The following is a 27526-nucleotide window of genomic DNA, read 5'->3' as shown; positions in this document are numbered from 1 at the left end:
AGAATTGCCAAAGCAATCCTGAAGAAAAAGAACAAAGCAGGAAGCATAACCACCCTAGATTTCAGATAATACTACAAAGCAACAGTAATCAAAACAGCATGGTATTGGCACCAAAAAAAGACATATGGATCAATGGAATAGAACAGAGAGCCCAAAAATAAACCCACACACCTAGTGTCAATTAATTGTCAACAAAGGAAGCAAGAATATACAATGGGATAAAAGACAGTGATATTAGAGGATTTCCTTGGTGGTCTAGCAACTAAGATTCTGTGCTCCCAATGCAGCGGGCCCAGGTTCAATTCCTAGTAGGGGAACTGGATCCCACATGCCATAACTAAGACTTTGTATGCTGCAACTAAAGATCCCACATGCCACAAGAAAGACCTAGCATGGTCCAATAAATAAATAAAAATGAATAAAAATTTTTTTAAAGTGGTGTTGAGAAAGTTGGGACAGACACATATAAATCAACAAAGTTAGAACACAATCTCTAACCATACACAGAAATAAACTCAAAATGACTTAAAGACTTAAAGATTTTAGATATTAACACCATAAAACTCCCAAAAGAAAACATGGGTGAAATATTCTCTGACATAAATCATATCAGTATTTTAGATCAGTCTCCTAATGCAACAGAAATAAAAATAAAAATAAACAAATGAGACCTAATCAAACTTACAAGCCTTGGCATACCAAAGGAAACCATAAATGAAACAAAAAGACAACCTACAGAATGGGAAAAAATATTTGCAAATGATGAGACCAACAAGGGCTTAATTTCCAAATTATACAAATAGTCCATACAACAACAAAACAAACAACCCAATCGAAAAATGAACAGAAGATCCAAAATAGACATTTCTCCAAACAAGACATACAGATGGCCAAAAAGCACATGAAAAGATGCTCAACATCGCTAATTATCAGAGAAATGTAAATCAAAACTATAATGAGGTACCACCTCACACCAGTCAGAATGGCCATCATCAAAAAGTCTACAAACAACAAATGCTGGAGAGGGTGAAGACAAAAAGGAACCCTCCTACACTGTTGATGGGAATACAAGCTGCTGCAACCACTATGGAAACCCCTCAGAAAACCAAAAATAGAGCTACCATTTTTTGTTGTTGTTGTTCAGTTACTAAGCTATGTCCAACCAAATGGACTGCAGCACACCAGGCTCCTCTGTCCTCCACCATCTCCCAAAGTTTGTTCAAACTCATGTCCATTGAATCAGTGATGCTATCTAGCCTTCTCATCCTCTGCTGCCCGCTTCTCCTTTTCTCTTCAATCTTTTCCAGCATCAGACTCTTTTCCAATGAGCCAGCTCTTCCCATCAGGTGGCCAAAGTATTGGTACTGCAGCATCAATCTGTCCAGTTAATATTCAGGGTTGATTTCCTTTAGGATTGACTGGTTTGATCTCCCTGCTGTCCAAGGGACTCTTAGGAATCTTCTCCAGTATTACAATTCAAAAGCATCAATTCTTTGGCATTCAGCCTTCTTTACAGTCCAACTCTCACATCCATACATGACTACTAGAAAACCACAGCTTTAACTATAAGGACCTTTGTCAGCAAGTGATGTCTCTGCTTTTCAGTTAATTGTCTAGGTTTGTCATAGCTTTCCTTCCAAGGAGCAAACATCTTTAATTTCATGCCTGCTGCAGTGATTTTCGGAGAAGGCAATGGCACCCCACTCCAGTACTCTTGCCTAGAAAATCCCATAGATGGAGGACCCTGGTGGGCTGCAGTCCATGGGGTCACTAAGAGTCGGATACGACTGAGCAACTTCACTTTCACTTTTCACTTTTATGCACTGGGGAAGGAAATGGCAACCCACTTCAGTGTTCTTGCCTGGAGAATCCCAGGGACGGGGGAGCCTGGTGGGCTGCCATCTATGGGGTCGCACAGAGTCGGACACGACTGAAGCGACTTAGCAGCAGCAGCAGCAGCAGAGATTTTGGCATCCAAGAAAATAAAATCTGTCTCTGCTTTCACTTTTTTCCCTTCTATTTGCCATGAAGTGATGGGACCGGATGCCATGATCTTGGCTTTTTTATGCTGTATTTCAAGCTAGCTTTTTCACTCTCTTTCACCCTCACCAAGAGGCTCTTGAGTTCCTCTTCACTTTCTGCCATTAAAGTGGCATCATCTGCATATGTGAGGTTGTTGATATTTCTCCCAGCAATCGTGATTCCAGCTTGTGATTCATCCAGCATGGTATTTCACATGATGTACTCTGCATATAAGTTAAATAAGCAGGGTGACAATATACAGCCTTGTCATAATCCTTTCCCAATTTTGAATCAGTATGTTGTTCCATGTCCAGTTCTAACTGTTGCTTCTTGACCTAAACATAGATTTCTCAGGAGACAAGTAAGGTAGTCTGGTACTCCTATCTCTTTAATAATTTTCCACAGTTTGTTGTGATTCACACAACGAAGCAGATGTTTTTCTGGAATTCCCTTGCTTTCTCCATGATTCAACGAATGTTGGCAATTTGATCTCTGGTGCCTCTACCTTCTCTAAATAAATCCAGCTTAAACATCTGCAAGTTCTCAGTTCCCGTACTGCTGAAGCTTAGCTTGAAGGATTTTGAGCATAACCTTGCTAGCATGTGAAATGAGCTGAACTGTATGGCAGTTTGAACATACTCAACTGAACACAGAGTTCCAGAGAATAGCAAGAAGAGATAAGAAGGCCATCTTAAGTGAACAATGCAAAGACATAGAGGAAAACAATAGAATGGGAAAGACCAGAGATCTCTTCAAGAAAACTGGAGATATCAAGAGAACATTTCATGCAAGGATGGGCACCATAAAAGGACAGAAACAGGAAGGACCTAACAGAAGCAGAAGAGGTTAAGAAGAGGTGGCAAGAATACACAGAATAACTATACAAAAAAGGTCTTAACGACCCAGGTAACCATGATGGTGTGGTCACTCACCTAGAGATGGACATCCTGGAGTGGGAAGTCAGGTGGGCCTTAGAAAGCATTACTATGAACAAAGCTAGCGGAGGTGACAGAATTCCAGTTGTGCTATTTAAAATTGTAAAAGAGCTACCATAAGATCCAGCAATTCCACTCCAGGGCATATATCTAGACAAAGCTATAATTCAAAAGATATATGCATTTGTATCTTCACAGCAGCACTCTTCACCCCAGTCAAGGCATGGAAACAACCTAAATGACCATCAACAGATAAATGGATGAAGAGTGGTACACATATGCAAGGGAATATTAATATTAATCTGCCATTAAAAAGAATAGCATTATGCCATTTGCAACAGTTAGAACTGGACATGGAACAACAGACTGGTTCTAAATTGGGAAAGGAGTATGACAAGGCTGTATATTGTCACCCTGCTTATTTAACTTGTATGCAGAGTGTATCATGAGAAATACCATGCTGGATGAATCACAAGCTAGAATCAAGATTGCCAGGAGAAATATTAATAACCTCAGATATGCAGATGACACCACCCTTATGGCAGAAAGTGAAGAGCTAAAGAGCCTCCTGATGAAAGAGGAGAGTGAAAAAGTTGGCTTAAAACTCAACATTCAGAAAACTAAGATCATGGTGTCTTGTCCCATCACTTCATGGCAAATAGATGGGGAAACAGTGGAAACAGTGACAGATTTTATTTCCTTTGGCTCCAACAGTCACTGCAGATGGGGACTGCAGCCATGAAATTAAGATACCTACTCCTTGGAAGAAAAGTTATGACCAACCTAGACAGCATATTAAAAAGCAGAGACATTACTTTGCCAACAAAGGTCCGTCTTGGCAAAGCTATGGTTTTTCCAGTAGTCATGAATAGATGTAAGAGTTGGACTATAAAGAAAGCTGAGCACCGAAGAATTGATGCTTTTGAACTGTGGTGTTGGAGAAGACTCTTGAGAGTCCCTTGGACTGCAAGGAGGTCCAACCAGTCCATCCTAAAGGATATCAGTGCTGAATATTCATTGGAAGGACTGATGCTGAAGCTGAAACTCCAAAACTTTGGCCACCTGATGTGAAGAACTGACTCATCTGAAAAGATCCTGATGCTGGGAAAGATTGAAGGAGGGAGGAGAAGGGGACGAAAGAGGATGAGATGGTTGGATGGCATCACTGACTCAATGGACATGTGCTTAAGTAGACTCCAGGAGTTGGTGATGGACAGAGAGGCCTGGTGTGCTGCAGTCCATGGGGTCACAAAGAGTCAGATACAACTGAGTGACTGAACTGAACTGATGCCATTCGCAGCCCAGAGATTGTCATACTGTGTGAAGTAAGTCAGACACAGAAAAACAAACATTACATGATATCACTTATATCTGAAATCTAAACAAAAAGGGAGGGTACAAATGAACTTATTTAAAAAACAGAAGCAGAATTACAAATATAGAAAACAAACTTATGATTACCTGAGGATGGGGGGAGGGAGAAGAGGGGTAAATTGGGAGATTGGGACTGACATATACATAGTACTATAAAATAGAGAGCTAATAAGAACCTGCTGTATAGCATAAGGAACTCTACTCAATACTCTGTAACAACTTATATGGGAGAAGAATCTTAAAAAAAAGAGTGGATATATGTATATGTAAAACTGATTCACTTTGCTGTACACCTGACATTGATACAACATTGTAAATTAATTGTACTCCAATTAAAAATTTTTTAAAAACATGGCACCCCACTCCAGTACTCTTGCCTGGAAAATCCCATGGATGGAGGAGCCTGGTAGGCTGCAGTCCATGGGGTCGCTAAGGGTCGGACACGACTGAGCAACCTCACTTTCACTTTCCACTTTCCAGCATTGGAGAAGGAAATGGCTCCCCACTCCAGTGTTCTTGCCTGGAGAATCCCAGGGACAGGGAAGCCTGGTGGGCTGCTGTCTATGGGGTCACACAGAGTCGGACACAACTGAAGCGACTTAGCAGCAGCAGCAGCAGCAGCAGCAGTACATATATATAATGGAATACTATTCAGTCATAAGAAAGAACAAAATAAATAATGCCATTTACAGCAGCATGGCTGCAACTAGAGATTATCATACTACATGAAGGAAGTCAGAAAAAGACAAATATTGTATGATATCACTTATGTGTGTGTGTGTGTGTGTGTGTGTGTGTGTACAATCTAAAATATAACACAAATGAACCTAACTATGAAGCAGAAGCAGACACAAAGACAGAGAGAACAGACTTGTGGTTGCCAAGGGAGAAGGGACTGTGGAGGGGGTCTGGACTGGAAGTTTGGGGTTAATAGATGCAAACTATTACATATGGAGTAGACTGAAAACAAGGTTTTACTGTATAGTACAGGGAATTATATTCAGTATCCTGGGATAAAACACAATGGAAAAGAATATTAAAAAGAATGTGTGTGTGTGTGTATAGATAGATATACACATATATATAACCGAGTCACTCTGTTGTATAGCAAAAAGTAACAACATTGTAAATCAACTACACTTCAATTAAATAAGTAAATACATTAATTGGAGACTTTAATATCTATCTTTCAATAATGGTTAGAGCAGTAGTGGTAGTGTTAGTCACTCAGTAGTGTCCGACTCTTTGTGACTCCATGGACTGTGGCCCGCCAGGTTCCTCTGTCCATGGGATTCTCCAGGCAAGAATACTGGAGTGGATGGCCATCACGTTCTCCAGAGGATCTTCCCAACCCAGGGATCAAACCTGGGTCTCCTGCATTGCAGACAGATTCTTTACTGTCTGAGCTACAGGGACGATACCTATGGTTAAAGCAACCAGACAGAAAACCTAAGGAAACAGAGGACTAAAGTAACACTGTACAATGAGACCTAACAGATAGATCCAGATGACTCAACACAACATCAGCAGAATACACAGTCCTCTCAAGTACACAAGGAACATACTCAGGGATAGACTATTTTGTTAGGCCACAAAACAAGTCTCAATAAATGTAAAGACTGAAATTATACAAATTATCTTTTCTTATCACAACAGACTGAAATTAGAAATCAAATCAGTAACAGGAAAAAACTGAAAAATTCACAAATATGTGAAGTTAAACAAAGGGCTCAACCAACCAATGAGTGAAAAGAAATCACAAGGACAATTAGAAAATACTTCAAGACAAATGAAAACAATGTGTTTTTAAAAACAATGTATTATTTTACCATAAATTTTCAAATGAAAACAAAAGGATATTTAATATAATTTTTAAAAAATAAGGACTATAAAATAATTCTACAAACAACTGTACATCAACAAACTGGATAAGGTAGATGGGATGACAAATTCCTACCAACACATAAATTACCAAAACTGGGTCAAGAACAAATATAAAACCAGAATACACCTATAACAAGTAGATTGAATAAATAATCAAAAATCCCTCAACAAAAAAACTCAGAATCAGAAGGCTATACCACTGAAGTCTATTCAATATGTAAAGAAGTAACATCAATCCTTCTCATACTTCTGAAAAACTGCAAAGGAGGGAACACTTCCTAACTGATTCTATGAGGACAGTGTTACTCTGATTCTATGAACACACATGCAAAAAATCATCAATGAAATACCAGCAAACCAAATTTAGCAGCATATTAAAAAGATTATACACCATGACCAAGTAAAATCAAGTAAGATTTATCTTCAGAATGTAAGGGTGATTGAATGCATGAAATATCAATCAATGTGATAAGCCACATTAATAGATTGAAGGAAAAGAAAAATTACACGATCATCTCAACTGATACAGAAGGAAGCATTTGACAAAATCCAGCACCTTTTCATGATGAACTAGTAATAGAAAGGAACTTCTTCAACATGGTAAAGGCCAGCTAGCAACAACAACAAAAAAACCTAAAGCAAAACAAAAAACACATAACTAACATCATACCCCATGAAAGATTTTAAAAATTTCCCCCTAAGATCCAGAAAAAACATCTGCTTTGTCACTTCTATTTAATAAGGTACTAGAAGTTCCAGCCAGAGCACTTAGGCAAGTAAAAGAAATAAAAGAAATCCAAACCGGGAAAGAAGTAAAATCATCTCTGTTTGCAGATGATATGATCTTAAATCATAAGATAATTCTAAAAATACACACAAAGTCAGAGCTAATAAACAAATTCAGTAAGTTGCAGGATATAGAATAAACACACAAAGAATGCTATACAGTAGCAATGAACAATTCATAAAGGAAATTTAAAAAACAATTCCACTTACAATAGCATCAAAAAGAATAAATACCTAAGAATAAATTTAACCAAGGAGGCAAAAAAAATTAGTATACTGAAAACTACAAAACATTACTGAAAGAAATTAAACACTTACATGCAGCGACATCCCAGGTTCATAGATTCCTTGCGGTCTACCTTCCCTGCCTACCTCTTTCTTGCTCTTCTCTTTTCAAACTCTGATCACTACCTACGGTAACTAAGGAGTCAGAAAGAAAGAAAAGTCTAAGTTCACGTGTCCTACAGCCCAAGGGAGCAGAAGATTGGAAAACACACATTTTACAATGTTTATCATTCACTTCAGAAGAATTACATACTCCACCCTTTGGTGGCTAGTAAAGTGTCTGCCTGCAATGGGGGAGACCCGGGTTCAATCCCTGGGTTGGGAAGATCCCCTCGAGAAGGAAATGGCAACCCCCTCCAGTACCCTTGCCTGGAAAACTCCATGGACTGAGGAGCCTGGTAGGCTACAGTCCACGGGGTTGCAAAGAGTCAGACACGACTGAGCGACTTCACTTTTTTTCTTTCTTTCCCTTTGTTATTGAGCTTCCTTGGTGGTTCAGACGGTAAAGAATCATCCTGCAATGCAAGAAACCTTGGTTTGATCCCTGGGTTAGGAAGATCTCCTGGAGAAGGGAATGGATACCTATTCCATTATTCTTGCCTGGAAAATTCCATGAACAGAGAAGCCTGGTGGGCTACAGTCCATGGGGTCAAAAAATTAAGGTCAAGAGTCCCCAGAGCTGCCAAAAGCTGGAGACTGGCAAATATAAACTGCAGCCCACTGTGCACTCCCCCATTTGTTTCCTTCACTTAAGTCAATGCCAATGACCTACGTTGTTAACTGTACTATTAAGATGCCAATACTACCCAAAGTGATCTAAAGATTCAATGCAGTCATTATCAAAACCACAACGGCATTTTTTGCAGAAATAGAAAAACCCATCCTAAAAATCATATGGGATTTCGAAGGACTCTAAATAGGCAAAACAATCTAAAAAAAGAAAAGTTGGAAGAGTTAACACTTTATTACTTCAAAACTTACTACACAAAGCTATAATAACCAAAACAGTCCAGTAATTGCATAAGAAAGACATACAATGGAACAGAGCCAATAGATAAACCATCACACACATTGGTCATTCAACTTGACAACGCTAATAGTATTGAATAGGGGTAAGGACAAATGGCGGAGAAGGTGATGGCACCCCACTCCAGTACTCTTGCCTGGAAAATCCCATGGATGGAGGAGCCTGGTAGGCTGCAGTCTATGGGGTTGCGAAGAGTCGCACACAACTGAGTGACTTCACTTTCACTTTTCACTGTCATGCATTGGAGAAGGAAATGGCAACCCAGTCCAGTGTTCTTGCCTGGAGAATCCAGGGACAGGGGAGCCTGGTGGGCTGCCATCTATGGGGTCGCACAGAGTTGGACACGACTGAAGCGACTTAGCAGCAAGGACAAATGGTGATGGAAAACTGAATACACCTGTTCAAAGGAATGAAGCTGGATCCTGACCTTCTGCCAGTTACAAAAATTATCTCAAAATGGATCAAATCAGACAAGATACTAAATGTAAAAAGATCAGACAGGGAAAGAACACAAATGACCATTCAAATCACTTGAAAAATTACAGAAAAACTATCATAAAACAAAAGATATAACCATACAGATATGAAACAAAATAAGGAAATCTCTATTCTGCTATGCAGCGATATTGAAAATACACTGTTAAGTGAAAAAAAAAAAATAATATACACAGGCATCCATAATAAACTAATTTCTTGTAAGAAAGAATATATACTTGTGTTTTCAGAAGTAAACAACGGAAGGATAAAAACAAAAACAAAAGAACAAAGATCTAAATTTAATCCCTATACTAAAACTATACCTTATACACTAAGTTACACAAACATACACATACATATAACCACATAAAAACTATAAATCTTCATAGTTTGGCAACATTTTCTAAATATGACATCAAAAGCACAGACAAAAGAAAAAAATAGATAAATTGGACGTCATCAAAATTTAAACTTTCATCCTTGACATCTACCTTGGCAGTGATTTTTTGGATTTGATATGAAGCAAAGGCAACAAAAGCAAAAACAAAACAAGTGGGAATTCTCATGCAACTGCTGGTGGAACTAAAATGATGCAGCTGATGCAGAAAACAGTTGGAAGTTCCTCAAAATCTTAAACATGGAATTGCCATATGATCCAGCAATTCTATTCATAGGCATATATTCAAAAGAACTGAAAGTAGGGACTCAGATATTTGAACATCATGTTCACTGCAATATTATTCACAACAGCCAAAAGGTAGAAGCAACCAAGCATCTATTACCAGAAGAATGGATAAACAAAATGTGATATATACATACAATGGAATATTTCTCAGCCATTTAAAGGAAAGAAATTCTGACACATGCTACAACATGGATGAACCTCGAGGACATCATGCTAAATAAGTCACTTACAAAAGGACAGACATTGCATGATTCCAATTGTATAAGACTGAGAATTAGTAAATTCATAGGAACAGAAAGCAGAACAGAAGTTATCAGTGGCTGGAGGTGTGGGAAATAGGGAGTCATTGTTTAACAGGTAGAGTCTGTTTGGGATGATTAAAAAAAAACTCTGGAAATAAACAGTGGTGATGGTTACACAACATCATGAATGTACTAATGTCATTGAGTTGTACACTTAAAAAGGTTAAACAGTAAACTTAATGTTATGTATCCTTTACCACGTTATGGCTTCCCTGATAGCTCAGTTGGTAAAGAACCCACCTGCAATGCAGAAGACCCTGTTTCGATTCCTGGGTCGGGAAGATCCCCTGGAGAAGGGATAGGCTACTCACTACGGTATTCTTGGGCTTCCCTTGTGGCTCAGTTGGTTAAGAATCCGCCTGCAGTGCGGGAGACCTGGGCTTGATCCCTGGGTTGGGAAGATCCCCTGGAGAAGGGAAAGGCTACCCACTCCAGTATTCTGGCCTGGAGAATTCCATGGACTGTATAGTCCATGGGGTCACAAAGATTCGAACACAATTGAGCCACTTTCACTTTGATCCTTTACCACAATAAAAAAAAATTTAACTCAAAAAGTCAAAACAATGTGTATTAAGTTTATATAAAGTATCACAAAGCTCGATTTTTAAACATTAATCAACTCTAAAATAGCTAAAGGTTAAAAAAGCATAACTTTTTATATAGGTAAATCAACTGACAGAGATTTCATGATCAAAGGCATGTAGAACCACACCCCCTTCTCAAAAATTCAGTTTTGTAAATAAATGGGATTTCTAAACTAAATTACCTAAATCTTCATCTAAATCCCCATTAGCTAGGTTTTCTAGATTACTCAAGTCTTTTCCTTCTATGTTCATCTAGGTAAGCTTTTTTGGCCACTGGTCAAAGAAGCTGAGGTCACGCTTCTTTTCACCAGCAATTTGTTGATTAAAATAGCCTGAGGTCGTCAACTGTTTTTTGAGTTTCTTCCCCTGAGATATGGAGATCATCTGGATTCCCTAATTATCCAAGCCAGCTTTTCCTCTTCTTCCTTATAAACAAAAAATCAAGAATGAGCTCTATAGGAAGAGTTCTGTGATGCTAGATACTCCAGAAAGCTCCTCATTCCTCCAGTTTCAAGCAGGTCCTGGGTATTCGTGTATAATAATGTAGCTAACACTTTTTAAGTGTTGTTTGCTGAGGAGACTTAGCTTGTCCCATAGGTCCAAAAACTGTCATATATATAACTGTGCTGGCCCTCCAATGCTTGTGCTTCTACCACCACACTCATTTTGAAATTTTACATCTATACCGTTTGGAATGGGCCAGGTTATGCTGTGATAAGAACTCCTACAACTAATGCTTATCATAACATAAATTGATTTAACTCATGCAAAATCCTTTTGGAATTAAGGTAACTCTCTAAGGCAGCTGTCCTTCATGCACTGGTTCAGCATGCCAAGCTGCTTTAATTTTATCTTACCTCCCATATTAGCAAAACAGAGGGAGAAGGAATAGCCTTCGTTCACATTTCATTTGCCAAAAAAAAAAAAAAGAGAAATGCCACATGGCTACACCTAATTTCAAGGCAAAAAGGAACACAACCCTCAGAATACCTCAAAATAAAGTAGTAGCAACAGGGCTTATCACATTAGTACAAGGTGAAATAAGCCAATCTCTTTGTCTCCACGTATGTTACTGTTTTCCTCCAGTCCTTTTGTTCCAGGCTAATTTCATGGTCATGTGATCTGTGCAGTTATACAGGGCTCCATACTCAGAAAGACACTATGCTTGATTTAAAGCTCTCCTGTCATCAACTTGATATTCTTAATAACTTTATATTTGAATTTGTGTTTTGTAGTGAAGTCTAATGGGACAAAGGAACAGGCAAAGGAGCAGAAGAGATACATGCAAAATGTCTATCTGCCATTGCTTTCTACTTTATTCTTACAGATTTGATGATGCCCTGTGAACATTCAGTGGATCCATGATGTGTGGGAGTTTAGCAAAACTCAAAGAGATATAAAGTAAGCATGTTGCCTACAACTAGGTAAGCAAGGGTAGTAACAGCCCAAGAAGTCACATTTTCTATTAAAATATAACTTTCTTCCCAGAGCAAAGGCAATGGATTCTAAGAAACATGAATTACCAAAAAGTCTATCACATCTTTTCTTACTCATGTTACTTCCCTGTATTAACTAACCACTTATGACAAAAGTGACAACAGAAGGAAAGGGAAAGACACAGGAAGAAGCCACAGGTCCTTCACCTTTCAGTTCTGCCAAATCAAAGGTAGAAACTGTTGGTAGAATGTGCAAGAAACTAAATAAAAACAGCTGAGTAAGTTTTACAGTGTTTTCCCTGTTCTGGTAAGAATGAAATATACATGTATAAGCTATGAAATAGCATCAATTTCACGTAAGAGTTAAATAATCATATATTTGCATTTAAAACTGGCATTGCACAGTATAAAGATGAACAATAAAATTCATGCTTAATATTAATAATTCAACAATTTCAATTGTTCTTTATTTAGAATGACATTAAAAAGTAAATAAACATGACAAGCTAAGATAAAGATCAAAGAAGAAAGAAAAAAACTTTATGTTCTAGTACCTTTAACAGCACTTTTTCCTGCCTTCTGAACTAGGGACTTTGTATTTTTATTTCTCAATATATCCTGCAAATTATGTAGCTGGGCCTGCACTTGTTCAGATAAACAAATATAAACATGGAATGTGTTTTAACAAAGATAGTCAACATTAACACAGAAGGTGTTCAGTTTAAAGCTGGGAATACAAAGATAAATAATAGAACAGTCTCATGTATAAAAGAGGAGACAGTCATATAAACAAATAATGACAATATTATATGACATATGTTAAGGAAACTCTGAGGAAAGAGCCTAAGTGAAAGTGTTCATCATAGAGGTAATTGAGCTGTGAAAGAATTTTTCACTTGAGAAAGGGAGTAAGAAGGAATAAGATCTGTATATACTAAATACATTTATAAAATTTTAACAAGTTTTTTAGGATGCAAAATGGCATGCATAATGATGAATACAGGAGATGAACTGGGAATGTAAATCATTATACACATTTACATACTAAGTCAAGTTTAGACTTTAGCAAAGAGAAGCCATAGATTATGAGCAGAAGAGTGGCACAATTTCTGCTTCAGCTTAACTTCTGCAGAACAGGAAGACAGAGATAAGAGGAAAAAGAGATGCTACTAAAGTAAGTAAAAGTAGTTACCAATTATTATTAAAAAGTATTAGGAGGTTATTTAGGATCTTATTACAAGCAATTTTGGTGGGATTGTGGAGAGGGAAAAGCTGTGTTGAAGGTAAATGGACTTCTTCCCAGAAGACGCTTTGGTATGGTAATAAGCACTGTAAATATCTAAGAGAAAGATCTAATCTGAAACATTTTCCAGATTTATTTGACCAAAAAACATTTTTTGCCAGGACAATCTATTAGCATCTGAAAGAACTGTGGGAAAAATAAGTTTTATAACACTGTTCTATGAAACGGAAGGCCAGCACTAACAGAGAAAGGCAGAGGGCAGTAGAGGACTTACGATCAGAGAAAAACAATACCAAAAGTGAGAAACAGGAAAGAAACCTGACTGAAATATTGCCAGGCTGGGTTAAAGGCCTAACTACATTATATAAAACACCTGTCTACTAGTTTATACAATGCAGATATTTAAATTCATTCTAGGTAGGGGATTAACATGGAGAAGGAAATGGCAACCCACTCCAGTGTTCTTGCCTGGAGAATCCCAGGGACAGGGGAGCCTGGTGGGCTGCCGTCTATGGGGTCGCACAGAGTCAGACATGACTGAAGCGACTTAGCAGCAGCAGCAGCAGCAGGGAATTAACATAATGAATATTTCAATAGGGTATTGGATGGCATCACCGACTCGATGGACATGAGTTTGAGTTAAGCTCCGGGAATTGGTGACGGACAGGGAAGCCTGGCATGCTGCACAGTCCATGTGGTCGCAAAAAGTCAGACACGACTGAGCAACTGAATTGAACACAACGGTGATGATACTGGTAAGTGGGAGGGATAAAACTCATAAGAGGTTATACAAAAAGATTAGGGATAGATGAGAAACCTAAAGAAGTGAGAAAGATGTATACAGATATTAAGGAGATTTTGGTTAGAAGTAGAACCATTTCTGAACCATATTAGTAACCGTGTCAAAGAAAGTTGAATACCACTGGAATACAGAAATTAAGGAAAAATAAACTTAAGATGTTAAGTAACCTTCAATGTTACGCTTCCAACTGCCTGATATGATATGAAGAATTATACCAAAGTTATCAGTGAATACAGGGGAGTGGCATAGAAGTTCCTAGATTAAAATGATAAAGTCAGGTAAGAAACAGCCAGTATGGTACCAATCTTAAAAGAAGAGAAGCTGTAGAGGCAGATAGAAGAATAAACAGACACTAATTAGAAAAACATGGGTCTGGTTTTCCGGCTTTAAGGAAGCAGGTGTGAGGAAAACAAGCTACACCCCTCCTTAGAGGATTTAGAAAAATGGTTCCCAGTTTTTTTTCTAACACATCCAAGAAATAGAATACACGTCCAATAGAAGTGAAGAGGAACACAAGAATGGGAGATGGGAAAGGCTAGCTGTGAGTGGTTTAAAAGACCTTCCAAAGCAATTATGAAATACTTTCCTAAGGAAGAGTACCTGTCATACAGCGAGAATCATTGGTTTAAAACTGGTACTATCACAGAAAGCATAAATACAATTTACAAACACAAACTAGCCATTTTTTTACCTGTATGACAGAATACAAGACACTCATAACAATACCATAAGTGGCTATAAAAGTACTGCAGCTCTTACAAATTTTTCAGTTTAAAAAAAGATTTGTTTTGAAGATACAGCATTACCTAACATATATATGTCTAATATGCCCATTCATTTATCTTTTCAAATCTGTAAAGTTAACACAGTCTGGTAGTGTTTCACTTTATTTACTGAGACACCGTGAGTATATGCCTTGAGTAAAATGACACAAATGGGATTGGTTTATGAGAAGAAAGAAGAGACATATATTTTGGTTTTATATTTATATCATTAGATACTAAAATTGAGAAATTTTTAAAATACAAGAATACACTATTAACTTATTCTATAAGGCCAGTATTACCCTAGTACCAAATCCAGAAATTACAAGACAACTATACACCAATGTCTCTTATGAAAATAGATGCAAAATCCTCAACAAATTCTAGCAAACCAAATCCAGCAATGAAAGGTTATATACTAGGATAAAGTGTATTCTAACCCAGGAATACAAGTTTGGTTCGATATGAAAACCAATCAATGAAATGCACCATATTAATAAAGGATAAAAACCACACAGTTGTTTCAACTGACACAAAAAAAGGATCTGATAAAATCTGATGTCCTTTCATAATAAAAAAAACTCAACAAATTAGGAATGGAAAGAAACTCTCATCAATCTGACAGAAAAACCACATGTGACATCCCACTTAACGGTGAACGACTAAATGTTTTCTCCTCTAAGAACAGAAACAAGACAAAGATGTCTGTTGTCTTCACTTTGTTTTAATGTTATTTATTTATTTAGGCTGTGCAGCTTGTGGGATCTTAATTCCCCAATCATGGGTTAAACCTGGACTCCACAGTGAAAGCACCAAGTCCTATCTACTGGACTGCCAGGAAATTCCCTACTGTCTTCACTTCTATTCAATACTGTACTAGCCAGGGCAATTAGGCAAGAAAAATTAAAAGGCATCCAGAATAGAAAGGAAGAAGTAAAGCGATCTGTATTTGCAGATGACATGATCTCATATATAAAGTCCTAAGGAATCTTCAAAAAAGTAATTAGAGCTATAAATTAGCCTAGCAAGGGTGCTATCCAAGATCAACATACAAAAATCAATTGTATTTCTATATACTAGCAATGTAGAGTCCAAAATTCCATTTACAATTGCTTCAAAAAGAATAAAATACTCAGGAGTAAATTTAACAAAAGAAATACAAGGTTTTCTTCAAAAACTAACAGATCCTAAAATTCACATGGAAATGCAAAGGACTAAGAACAGCCAAAACAATATTGAAAAAGAAAAGTAAAGTTGGAGAACTCAAAACTTCAACTTCAATTTTCCAACTTCAAACTTTCTACAAGGCTACAGTAATCAAGACTGGGTAGGTGGTACTGCCATAAGCACAGACATACAAATCAATGGAGACTCCAAAATCAATTGAGAATCCAAAAATAAACAGAGACATTTATGGTCAATTGATTTCAACAATGATGCCAAGACCATTCAACAAGGGAAATAACTGTCTTGCCAATAAATGATGCTGGGACAACTGGACAGCCGCATGAAAAAGAATGAAGTTGGACCTCTACCTCACAGCACGTATAAAATTATCTAAAAATGGGTCAAAGAACTAAATGTAAAAGCTAAAACTACAAAACTGTCAGAAGAAAACATAGGTGTAAATTTTTATAATCTTGGCTTATCTTAGATATGACTCCAGAAGCACAAGAAAAAATAAATATAACTTTATCAAAACCTAAAACTTGGGTGCTTGAAAAAACACACTCCAGAAAATGAACAAAATGGCAATTCCTCAAAAAATTAAACAAAGATTTACCACATGATCCAGCAATTCCACTTCTAGGTATATTTCCAAAGAACAGAAAGCAGGGACCCAAACAGATATTTTTATGCCCATATTCACAGCAGCATTATTCACAAAAGCCAAAAGACAGAAGCAACCAAAGTGTCTATCAACAGATGACTGGAAAAACAAAATATGGTATATACATAAATACAACAGAACATTATTCAGCCTTAAAAAGGAAGGAAATTCCAACACATACTAGAGCATAGAAGAACCTTGAAGACACTGTGCTAAATGAAGCAAACAAGTCACTAAAGGACAGATATTATATGATTCTAATTACATACAGTGGAGAAGGCAATGGCACCCTACTGCAGTACTCTTGCCTGGAAAATCCCATGGACAGAGGAGCCTGGAAGGCTGCAGTCCATAGGGTCGCTGAGGGTCGGACACGACTGAGCGACTTCACTTTCACTTTTCGCTTTCATGCATTGGAGAAGGAAATGGCAACGCACTCCAGTGTTCTTGCCTGGAGAATCCCAGGGACGGGGGAGCCTGGTGCTCCCGTCTATGGGGTCGCACAGAGTCGGACACGACTGAAGTGACTTAGCAGCAATCACATACAGTAGTCAAAGTTATAGAAACAGAAAGTAGAATGATGGCTGCTAGGGGTTGAAGGGAGGAGGGAATGAGGAGTTATTGCTCAGTGGGCACAGAACAGGAAAAAGGAAAAAGTTCTGAACATGAATGGTGGTGATGATTTGTGCAACACTGTGAATGTACCTAGTATCACTGAATATACACTTAATAATGATTAAAATGGTAACTTTTATGCATATTTTGCCACAATTCTTACATTTGAAAATGAATAGACAACTCACAAAAGGGGAGAACATTTTTGCATATCATTTATCTAACAAGGATCTAATATCCAGAATATATAAAGAACTCATAACAATAAGACAAATAATCCAATTTTTTAAATGAGCAAAGAATTTAAATAGACATTTCTCCCAATAAAATATACAAAAAGCCAACAGACATATGAGGAGATGCTCAACATCATTAGTCATTAAGGAACTACAAATCAAAACCACAATGAGATACCACTTCACCAGTTAGATAAAGATGGACAATAACAAGTGTTGGTGAGGATAGGCAGAAATTAGAACCTTCATATATTACTAGTGAAAATATAAAATAGTGAAGCCTCTAAGGAATACAGTTCGGCAGGTCCTCCATAAAGTTAAACATAAATGTATCAAAACCCTCAGCAATTGCACTCCTGGGTATACATCCAAGAGAAATGAAAACATATATCCACACAAAAACTTATACATGAATGTTCAAAGCAACAGTATTTGTAACAGCCAAAAAGTGGAAAAAACCCAAATGTCTATCAAATAATGAATGGATAAACAAAATGTGGTATCTCCATAGAATACATTCCATACAATGTAGTAGTATTCAACCATAAAAAGGAATGAAGTGCTAATACACGATATATTATGGATGAACCTTGAAAACATTATGCTTCAGTGAAAGAAACCAGGCACAATAAGCCACATGTTATATGACTCTGCTTATATGAAACGTCCAAAGTAGGCAATTCCAGAGACAGAAAAGCAGTTCAGTGGTTGTCAAAAGCTTGAGGGGGTGGGGGTGGGGGGAATGCAGGGTGACTGCTAAAGGGCACAGGGCTTCTTGGAGGAAGATGAAAATGTTCTGGAATTAAATAATGGTGATGGTTACATAAGCTTATGAACATACACTGAAAACTGCATGCTTTTTTTTTTTGGCCACACCTCGTGGAATGCGGGATCTTAGTTCCCCAACCAGGAATCAAACCCGTGTTCCCTGCATTGGAAGCATGAAATCTTAACCGCTAGACCACTAGGGAAGTCCCTGAACTACATGCTTTAAAAAGGTGAGTTTTACAGTACTGAAAATTGTATCTCAAAGCAAAAAAAAAAAAAAAAAAAAACACGATTACACATTCCAATAGCCATCAAAGCAATAATGTTTTCATACGTATCTATCATTCTACATTCCAGGTGAGAAAATGAAAAGGGAAAAGGGAAATATCTTAACATTACTATGAAAACAATTATGACTCAGAAACCCCAAAAAGAATCCCCACACATAGTTTGAATATCACTGACCTAAACTTAACACTCAGCACAAGACTGAGCTTAAATAGTTAATGACCAATCAATTTTAATGATAATTAAATTATTTAAACTACAATGTACAGTTAAGACTAACAAAATGCAATTAAATTTCATTGTCATGTTTAATTCATACTCTGTGTTCTTACAAGATAGTTTTTGACAACCTATGTGACTATTTTGAATTTAACACTCGCTGCATACTAAATTTTGACAACCTAAGCTTGAGGTGCAACACAGCATAGTGGATAAGAGCTCTAACTCTAGACTTAGACACCCACAGTTCAATTCCTGGCTCAGCAGCAAACTAGCTCTGAGATCTTATCCAAGCTATTTAGTCTTTCTGCAGCTACTTTCCTCACCTATAAATGCTGATAATTTATAAGCTGTTGTGAGGACTGAGTTAATAGTCTAAGATCTTTGGAAACAAATTAACAAATAGTAACTATGCAGTAAGTTACTTATTATCATTGTAAATCAAATATCCATTTAAAACTACCAGACTATTGTGTGTCTGCCTCTTGAGAAATCTGTATGCAGGTCAAGAAGTAACAGTTAGAACTGGTTATGGAACACTAGACTGGTTCAAAATTAGGAAAGGCGTATGTCAAGGCTGTAGTATTGTCACCCTGCTTATTTACTTCATATGGAGAGTACATGGAGCAAAGTGCCAGGCTGTTTGAAGAACAAGCTGGAATCAAGATTGCCGGGAGAAATATCAATAAATTCAGATATGCAGACGATACCACCCTTATGGCAGAAAGCTAAGAGAAGCTAAAGAGCCTCTTGATGAAAGTGAAAGAGTAGAGTGAAAAAGCTGGCTTAAAATTCAACATCCAAAAAACAAAGATCATGGCACCTGCCTGGTCCCATCACTTCATGGCAAATAGGTGTGGAAACAGTGACAGGCTTTGTTTTGGGGAGCTCCAAATCACTGCAGATGGAGACTGCAGCCATGAAATTAAAAGACGCTTGCTCCTTGAAAGAAAAGCTATGACCAACCTAGACAGCATATTAAAAAGCAGAGACATTACTTTGCCGACAAAGATCCATATAGTTAAGTTAAAGCTGTTTTTCCAGTAGTCATGTATGGATGTGAGAGCTGGACTATAAAGAAAGTTGAGTGCCGAAGAATTGATGCTTTTGAACTGTGGTGTTGGAGAAGACTCTTGGACAGCAAGGAGATCAAACCAGTCAATCCTAAAGGAAATCAGTCCTGAATGTTCACTGGAAGGACTGATGCTCAAACTCCAATACTTTGGCCACCAGATGGAAAGAACTGGCTCATCAGAAAAGACCTTGATGCCCGGAAAGAGTGAAGACAGGAGAAGGGGACGACAGAGGATGAGATGGTTGGATGGCATCACCGACTCGATGGACATGAGTTTGAGCAAGCTCCAGGAGCTGTGATCAACAGGAAAGCCTGGCATGCTGCAGTCCATGGGGTCGGCAAAGAATCGGACATGACTGAGCGACTGAACTGATTATATGATTGAATTCCCTGAAGCAAGAGACTATCTTCAATAAGTTTATACCTCTAAAATGCAGCAATGTCTAGCATAAAGTACAAACCCAAATGTTTGATGATTAAATGACGAATCAATGAGCAACCTGAGGCAGTTCCTCCTATAAAACTGGGAAAACACTTGATACATCTGAGAAGCAACATGGCCTATGTTATAATAAAAGTACGCAGAGCTGCTTTCAATCTTTCTAACTCTATGATCTTAAGCAAATTAGCCAACATCTGAGTCAGAGATTCCTCATTTATAAAACAGGTTTCATAGGGGCGTTACATTGAACAAATAAAAAAATACATGGACATGTCTAGCACAATGCCTGAAATAAAACAGGTATAAACTTAGTTTAGTGTAAAAAAATTCTAATTTACTTAGTTCAGCAAAAGCAATCTTAATTCCTCGAATATTAAGACAAGGAAAAAGTCTACATATCCTGCTTTACTACAGTATCCCTTCCCCTTGCCTGTTAGTCTTTCTAGAATTGTTCTTTTTTAGAACATATTTCTATCTGCAGTAACAACTTAATTCAACCATTTGCAGTTTACATTAGGAAGTAATACATCTCACTGAATTTGTTTTATCAAAATGGCCTTTTTTTAAAAAAAAAAAAGGATAAAATTTATTGACATCAGCATTCATAGGTAAGTCTTTATAGCTTTTCTGACACCAGAAACTTGCTGCAGAAATAAAATTCATAACCTTACCTACCCAAAGATCCTGATTTGACATTATATAAAGAATACAACATAATTAACCCTGTTTATTATGCATGTCAAGGTTAACTTTGAGGTCAAAAAGTTCTCCAATTACTCTTACTAAAATGACTCTACTCAAAACTAAAAAAAATTATCTTTAAACAGCTTTTTATTAATCAGAGACATTTATAATTACAAATATAAATTTTTATTTAAAAAGGTCTAAAATTATAATGTAGACACTGTTCTGTTCCAGTTACATTAATTAAAATTAAATGTAATGTTAGAAGTGATTTACAATACTGAACTAAACTTTTGTGCATGATAACATCTTGTTAGTTTATCTGTTACAACCTAGGGCAATGAACACATTTTAATTTCTTTTTTGTATTTAGATTTTGCTAGACTTAAAACATTAAATGTTAATAACTTTTCACTTCCTTTTCTGTATTATTTCAAGGAAGCTTTATTTTTTCATTAAATATGATCTTTTTAAAGCCTAAAACAACTTAAAATTCTTATCTGCCCCAAAGTATACGGTTTTTAAGATGCACTCTAAAATTTGTTTATAAAAGGATCATAGTACACTCAAAATTCATTGTCTTAAGCAGTTTTCTAAATGAATCAATATTTCATAATTTTACAAGTTGTGACTAATCAATACTAGGATGCAGTGTAGTGCAACAATTTCCAAGCAGACATATATACAAGGGTTCTGAGCCTAAAGAAAATTTCAGCGTACGTTTTACTCACACACAGAACATGCTGACTGATAGTAACCAAAAAAAAAAAAAATTAAAAAAAAACTATCCCACAATTCACCACCCTGATATATCATTCTCTCTAAATTATCATATCCAGGTGAGATTACCCAATTTTAATAACTAACAGTTCTCATCACTTTAAAACAGACACAGGGTATGTTCTGTTTCACCCAGAGTTGCACATTTTGGAACTACAAGACTTTGGGGGTGGGGGGGTGGGCGCCGATCTTTGGAAACAAAAGGTAACCTGATCCATTCCAGCTAATTGCCAAATGCATACCAACAATACAAAATTCGAATTGCATTTCTGGACACTAAGATCACAAAGGGAGCAGAACGTCAAATGTGTAAGGAACTACTTTTGTATTAAAAATAATCAAAACGAAGAAACATGGTACGCCGAAACTAAGATCTCGCGCACGGTACAACATTCATTTGATTAAAAAGTTGATCATCTAAAAAGAATTTAATCAATGTTGTTAAAATAACAGTAATTCATCGCATCCACATACGACTTGAAATCCCGATGAGGTCTTTCTTTCAGGTCTAAATATCTCATTCTTTTGCAACCCGGATACTAAAAGGACCTGAAACCTCTCGCGGAGGCGTACAACACACTCGGCGAGTGCTGTCTGTTTACAAATACGAATCTCACAGTTTCCCATGTCAAAAGCGTTCATTACCACCATTCGACTGGGGGGCGGGGGAGAGAGAAGGCTGGCGAGCAAGAAACGAAATCCTCACAGACACCTCTGCCTTTTCTCCTCCCACCAAAGGCGATCCCGGAATAAATATTTATTATGTATTATATGCGTGTGTGTGTCTATAAGTTATATACGTAGTCTGTATCAAAGCCAGGGTGAAAGAAAAGGCACACAGGACAGGGAATCCTACTGGACCTCAGAGAATATTCACTCCTATCCCGTTAACTCAAAATCCTCCGCCTGGGTCTACAGGTTTCGGCTCGGGGCCGAGAGCTCCAACCTCACCGTGGAGTTCGGTCCCAAAGCGCCCCGGTGCCCTGCTCAGGAAGCCCAGGCCGCCGCCCCTACCTCCCTCATCTCCGCCTTCCCCTGGGACACCCGATGCCCAATCCAGCAAAGAAAGAAGTGTCGGGCCCCAAGAGGGCGGCTGATACGCGCTCGGGCCGGGACCGCGACACCTGCGAGGCGCGGCACCTGAGGGCGAAGAGGGGGCCGCCCGGCCTGCCTCGAGCACACCCCCTCGGGCGCCGGGTGCTATGCCGCGGCCGGAACCTCCGTACCTGCGAAGCCCGCGAGCTACAGGCGCGCGCGGCGCCTCCTCATCTCAGTGGCTCCCGCTCCCCCTCCGCCTCCCGCTGCCGCCGTCACCGCCGCCGCCGCTGGAGGCCAGGACACGACGAGCTCAGGGCTCCACCGCCATGTCCGCCGCGCCGCGAACTGCATTGTGGGGGGGAAGGGATGGGGAGGGGGAGGAGAGAGGGGGAGAGAAAGAGGAGGACCCGCTGAGGGGAGGGGGCCGAGGGAGAAAGGAGCCAAGGGAGGGGGGAGGGGAGAGAGGGACGGAGCCCTGAATGGAGTCCTGACCCGGGCGGGGGTAGGGAACAAACGCACAGGAGACCCTGGGTAGGAGGCGCGGAGGAAAGGGTTTGGGGGTGCCCCTTCCTTTCGTTCTAGGGGCCCCAGGGCACTGGTTAAACCGGGGCGGGAGGTAGTAAACACCAATGGGAGAAGGGCTACATTCAGGGGCTTGTGGTGGAGACGGGAAACAATGGTGAGGGGACCGAAGTGGGAGGACAGCTCACTCACACTCACGCTGTGGGAAGGGGCGAGCGTGCGAGGACACTCGTTAGCCCGCGAGGAGGGGGCGGGGCCCCTCTAGCGTTGGGGGAGGGTTGAAGTCACCGCGGGCTTGCGGAGGGGCGGGGCCCCCGAGCGGGGGTCGCTAAGACCAGCTCCCTGCCGGGGCCCCACGGGAGAACGGCGGGAGGACTTCTATTTGCTTGCGGAGGCCGGGGTCGCGGGCACTACCGCCCTGCATAGTTCTGGTTCCTGGGCTATGGACCTCCCCGCGGAGGCCCCCAAGCGTGAAGAGGGCCCGAAAGCCAGCCCCCAGAGGTCTGAAACCCCGGCCTTGGACATGCACCCTCCGGCCTGTATACTGACCTGGCCCGGTCCCGGCCGCCGCGCACCCTTGGCGGTTTAGCCCGGGCTTCTGACCACCAGCGAGTAGGCAGACAGAGGAATCGAATCCTCTGGGTCTCCCCCACCATTCCCCGTCTATTCACCTTTGCCACCACCCCACCAAAGCTGGAATCCTTTTCTTTTAAAATGCAGCCAATTTCTGGAGTTAGGAGCCCAAGAGAAATCTCAAGAGTACCCCCCGGCTCCGCGCGCCGCCCGGAAAAAGATTTTAGAAATCACTTATTTAGTCTTACATGGGTTTGGAATCAACTACCATCCATGAGCCTCCTCCCACTTTTGCTTTTAATATAGGTTCCTCCATGTAGTTATTTCAAGTCCCGATAGGAAAGGATTTATGGTTTGGTTAATTTTTTTAGTCGTGTCCGACTCTTTGCAACACTTTGGACTGTAGCCCACCAGGCTCCTCTATCCATGGGATTTTTCAGGCAAGAATCCTGGAATCGGTCGCCATTTCCTCCTCTAAAGGATCTTCCCCTCGAAGGGATTGAACCGGCGTCTCCTATGTCTCCTGCATGGCAGGTGGATTCTTTACCTGCTGAACCATCTGGGAAGCCCAGGTCCTAATTTTTTTAAGGTCCCAGCCTTGGAGATTATTCAACCAACCTCTAACCTCAAAGCTGGACAAATCACACAACTCTAGTCCTTGCAGGTGACACATGCTAAGGCAGGAAAAGGATATGATAGGGTGGACCTGAGGGAAGATGCAAAATCTTAAGTCTTTACAAGATGTCATTTATTTGCTATGTCGTGTCGGACTATCCTGAGACCCCGTGAGCCCCACCAGGCTCTCTGTCCATGAGATTTCCCAGGCAAGAATACTGGAGTGGGTGGCCATTTCCTTCTCCAGGGAATCTTCCCACACCCAGCGATGGACTGGCATCTCCTGCATTGGCAGGCACATTCTTTACCACTGAGCCACCTTGGATATTGCCTAATAAAATTTCTCATGATATGACTCAGAGGCTGGAACCTATAAAAGTTTACAGAGGAGGCCTTCCTCTCTGCAGGATCCATCTTCTTTGCACTCCAAAACTGGTTCCTTCTTATTTATCTTTTTATATGTATATGAATCTGAAGTTTGATGAGAAGAGACCACTAAGTGCTAGTCATTGAGCTAGAGATTTCATATGTTTTTCCATTTAATTCTTATAACAGAGAATTCTCTCTGCTGATGAATGGTTAGAACTCTGAGCTTCCAATGCAAGGGATTCAGGTGTGATCCCTGGTCAGGGAACTAGGATCCCACAAGTGGCACAGCCCCCCAGCAAAAAAATTATAACAATCCCATGAGGTCCCATTTACAAATGAGAAAACCAGAGCTCTGAGAGTTAATACATTTTACCCCCCACCCCCCATTTCATGCCAGGGTGCGCAGGTATAGTACACAGAGTGTGTTACTCATTTAGTCCTACTCCATAATGTCACGGACTGCAACCCTCCAGACTCTTCTGTCCATGAAATTCTCCAAGCAAGAATACTGGAGTGGGTTGCCATTTCAAGTTAAAAGAGCTCTACCTAGCTTCAACACTTATCAGTTGTTTGATTTTAGCCAAATGCATTCTGAGTTTCTTTATATGTAAGTTTTCAATGACAAAATAGCTACTTCACAGAGATAATGTAAGTAAAATAGCAGATCCCAAATTTAAAACCTGTAGAGACATTAAGATGGTACTAACATGTCCTTCTCTTTGGTGAGTGATATCAAGGTCCCTGGAGCAAGTTCAATTGAATAAAATTTCCCAATTACTTAATAGCAAAACACTAAGAGTTACAAAGCCAAACCAGATTCCTGTCTCCAAAAAAGTTCACTATTGAGCAAGGAAGTTCACTATTGCACTACAATAAAGGCAACAGGTCTTAGCAAGAGCTGGACTAATACAGAGGAGTGCATGATAAATCCCACTTGGGTGAAGTTTTATTGGAGGAGGTAGAAGCTGAACCCTGAAAGTTTGCTTATATGTGCTGGACACATGTCTGTGATCCTGAGAACATTGTTTTGTCTGGAGTGGGCAGGAAATAATGATTCTGAAAACAAAGGTGGGGGCCAGACTGAGAATCCCAGTGCCTCTCTGCTCTTATCCCTTCCAGATAACTCTTCTGTACCACTTTTCCTATTACTCAAGATCCATTCAACTTCCACCTCCTTTATTAAATGATCTTCATCAGCACCACCCCCACAAGCCACTGAATGAGATTCCTCCGTTCTCTGAATCCCTACACATTTCTTTTATGAGTCTGACTCCAATAAGTTATAAACTTGAGTGCAAATACTTAACATTTGTATTCCTTATAATGCCTACATACTTGTTGAAGGAAACCTCTGGCAACTATACTCCTGTTTATCATTACAATAAAACACTTATAACACAGATATTTCTATGTGAAAAATGAGGGAAGTTAAGGTATAAGAGACTTCATTAGTGGCCAGGGTCACACAGGAAGTCACAGGCAGTCCTAGAATACCAGTTATGTGTCCTTTCCATTGAATCACCCATTTAATGAGAAATTAAATGGTAAATATCTGACTGCTCTGTATAAATACTCTAAGGACTTACATCTGATACTTGCAAGAAAGACCTCATGCTTGTGGTTAAGTCTCCTGTTCGGAAGTTCTGGGAGCTCAGTTTCTCCCAAACTCAGATGAAAATTACTTACAGCAAAAGTCTTATTTTATCATAAGTAATTAGAAATATAATTGCCCAGTGGATCAATATTCATACTCTATTATCTTCCTAGGTTATCAGTTCAGTTCAGGTCAGTCACTCAGTCATGTCTGACTCTTCGCGACTCCACGGACTGCAGCATGCCAGGCTTCCCAGTCCATTACCAACTCCCGGAGCTTACTCAGATTCATGTCCATCAAGTTGGTGATGCTGTCCAACCATCTCATCCTCTGTCGTCACCTTCTCCTCCTGCCTTCAATCTTTCCCAGCATCAGGATCTTTTCTTATAAGTCAGTTCTTCATATCAGGTGGCCAAAGTTTGAGTTTCAGCTTCAGCATCAGTCCTTCCAATGAATATTCAGGACTGATTTCCTTTAAGATTGACTGGTTTGAGCTCTTTGCAGTACAAGGTACTCTCAAGAGTCTTCTCCAACACCATAGTTAAAAGGATCAGTTCTTCAGCAGTCAGCTTTCTTTATGGTCCAACTTCTCACATCCATACATGACTACTGGAAAAACCATAGCTTTGACTAGATGGACCTTTGTTGGCAAAATAATATCTCTGCTTTTTAATATGCTGTCTAGGTTCCTCATATCTTTTCTTCCAAGGAGCAAGCGTCTTTTAGTTTCATGGCTACTACAGTCACCATCTGCAGTGATTTTGGATCCCCCCAAAATTAAGTCTGTCACTGTTTCCCCATCTATTTGCCATAAAGTGATGGGATTGGAATGTTGAGTTTTAAGCCAGCTTTTTCACTATCCTTTTTCACTTTCATCAAAAGGCTCTTTAGTTCTTCTTTGCTTTTTGCCATAAGGGTGGTGTCATCTGCATATCTGAGGTTACTGATATTTCTCCTGGCAATCTTGATTCCAGCTTGTGCTTCATCCAGCCTGGCATTTCACATGATGTACTCTGCATAGAAGTTAAATAAGCAGGGTGACAATATACAGCCTTGATGTACTCCTTTTCCTATTTGGAACCAGTCTGTTGTTCCATGTCCAGTTCTAACTGTTGCTTCTTGACCTGCATACAGATCTCTCAGGAGGCAGGTCAGGTGGTCTGCTATTCCCATCTCTTTAAGAATTTTCCATTTTGTTATGATCCACATAGTCAAAGGCTTTGGTATAGTCAATAAATCAGAAGTAGGTGTTTTTCTAGAACTCTCTTGCT

At 39.4% G+C, this 27526-nt stretch overlaps 1 protein-coding gene across 12 annotated transcripts in view; it reads right to left on the bottom strand.

The window, feature by feature from the left end:
* The window catches only part of TUT4 (terminal uridylyl transferase 4), a 127759-nt gene extending 104829 nt beyond the window's left edge, over positions 1-22930 (bottom strand). For 11 of the 12 annotated variants that reach the window (XM_055585880.1, XM_055585885.1, XM_055585878.1 and 8 more), the window contains exon 1: positions 22771-22930. The gene's annotated coding sequence lies outside the window, so the exon portion shown is untranslated. Of the gene's footprint in view, positions 1-10017; positions 10506-22770 lie in introns of those variants that run through there. The other variant, XM_055585881.1, reaches the window with a different exon arrangement.
* Positions 22931-27526: the final 4596 nt, after the last annotated feature.

Source organism: Bubalus kerabau, chromosome 6, assembly GCF_029407905.1.
Source record: "Bubalus kerabau isolate K-KA32 ecotype Philippines breed swamp buffalo chromosome 6, PCC_UOA_SB_1v2, whole genome shotgun sequence".
NCBI classification, from domain to species: Eukaryota; Metazoa; Chordata; class Mammalia; order Artiodactyla; family Bovidae; genus Bubalus; species Bubalus kerabau.
Note: the sequence above shows the minus strand (reverse complement) of the source record. Positions and strands in the feature narration are given on the sequence as shown.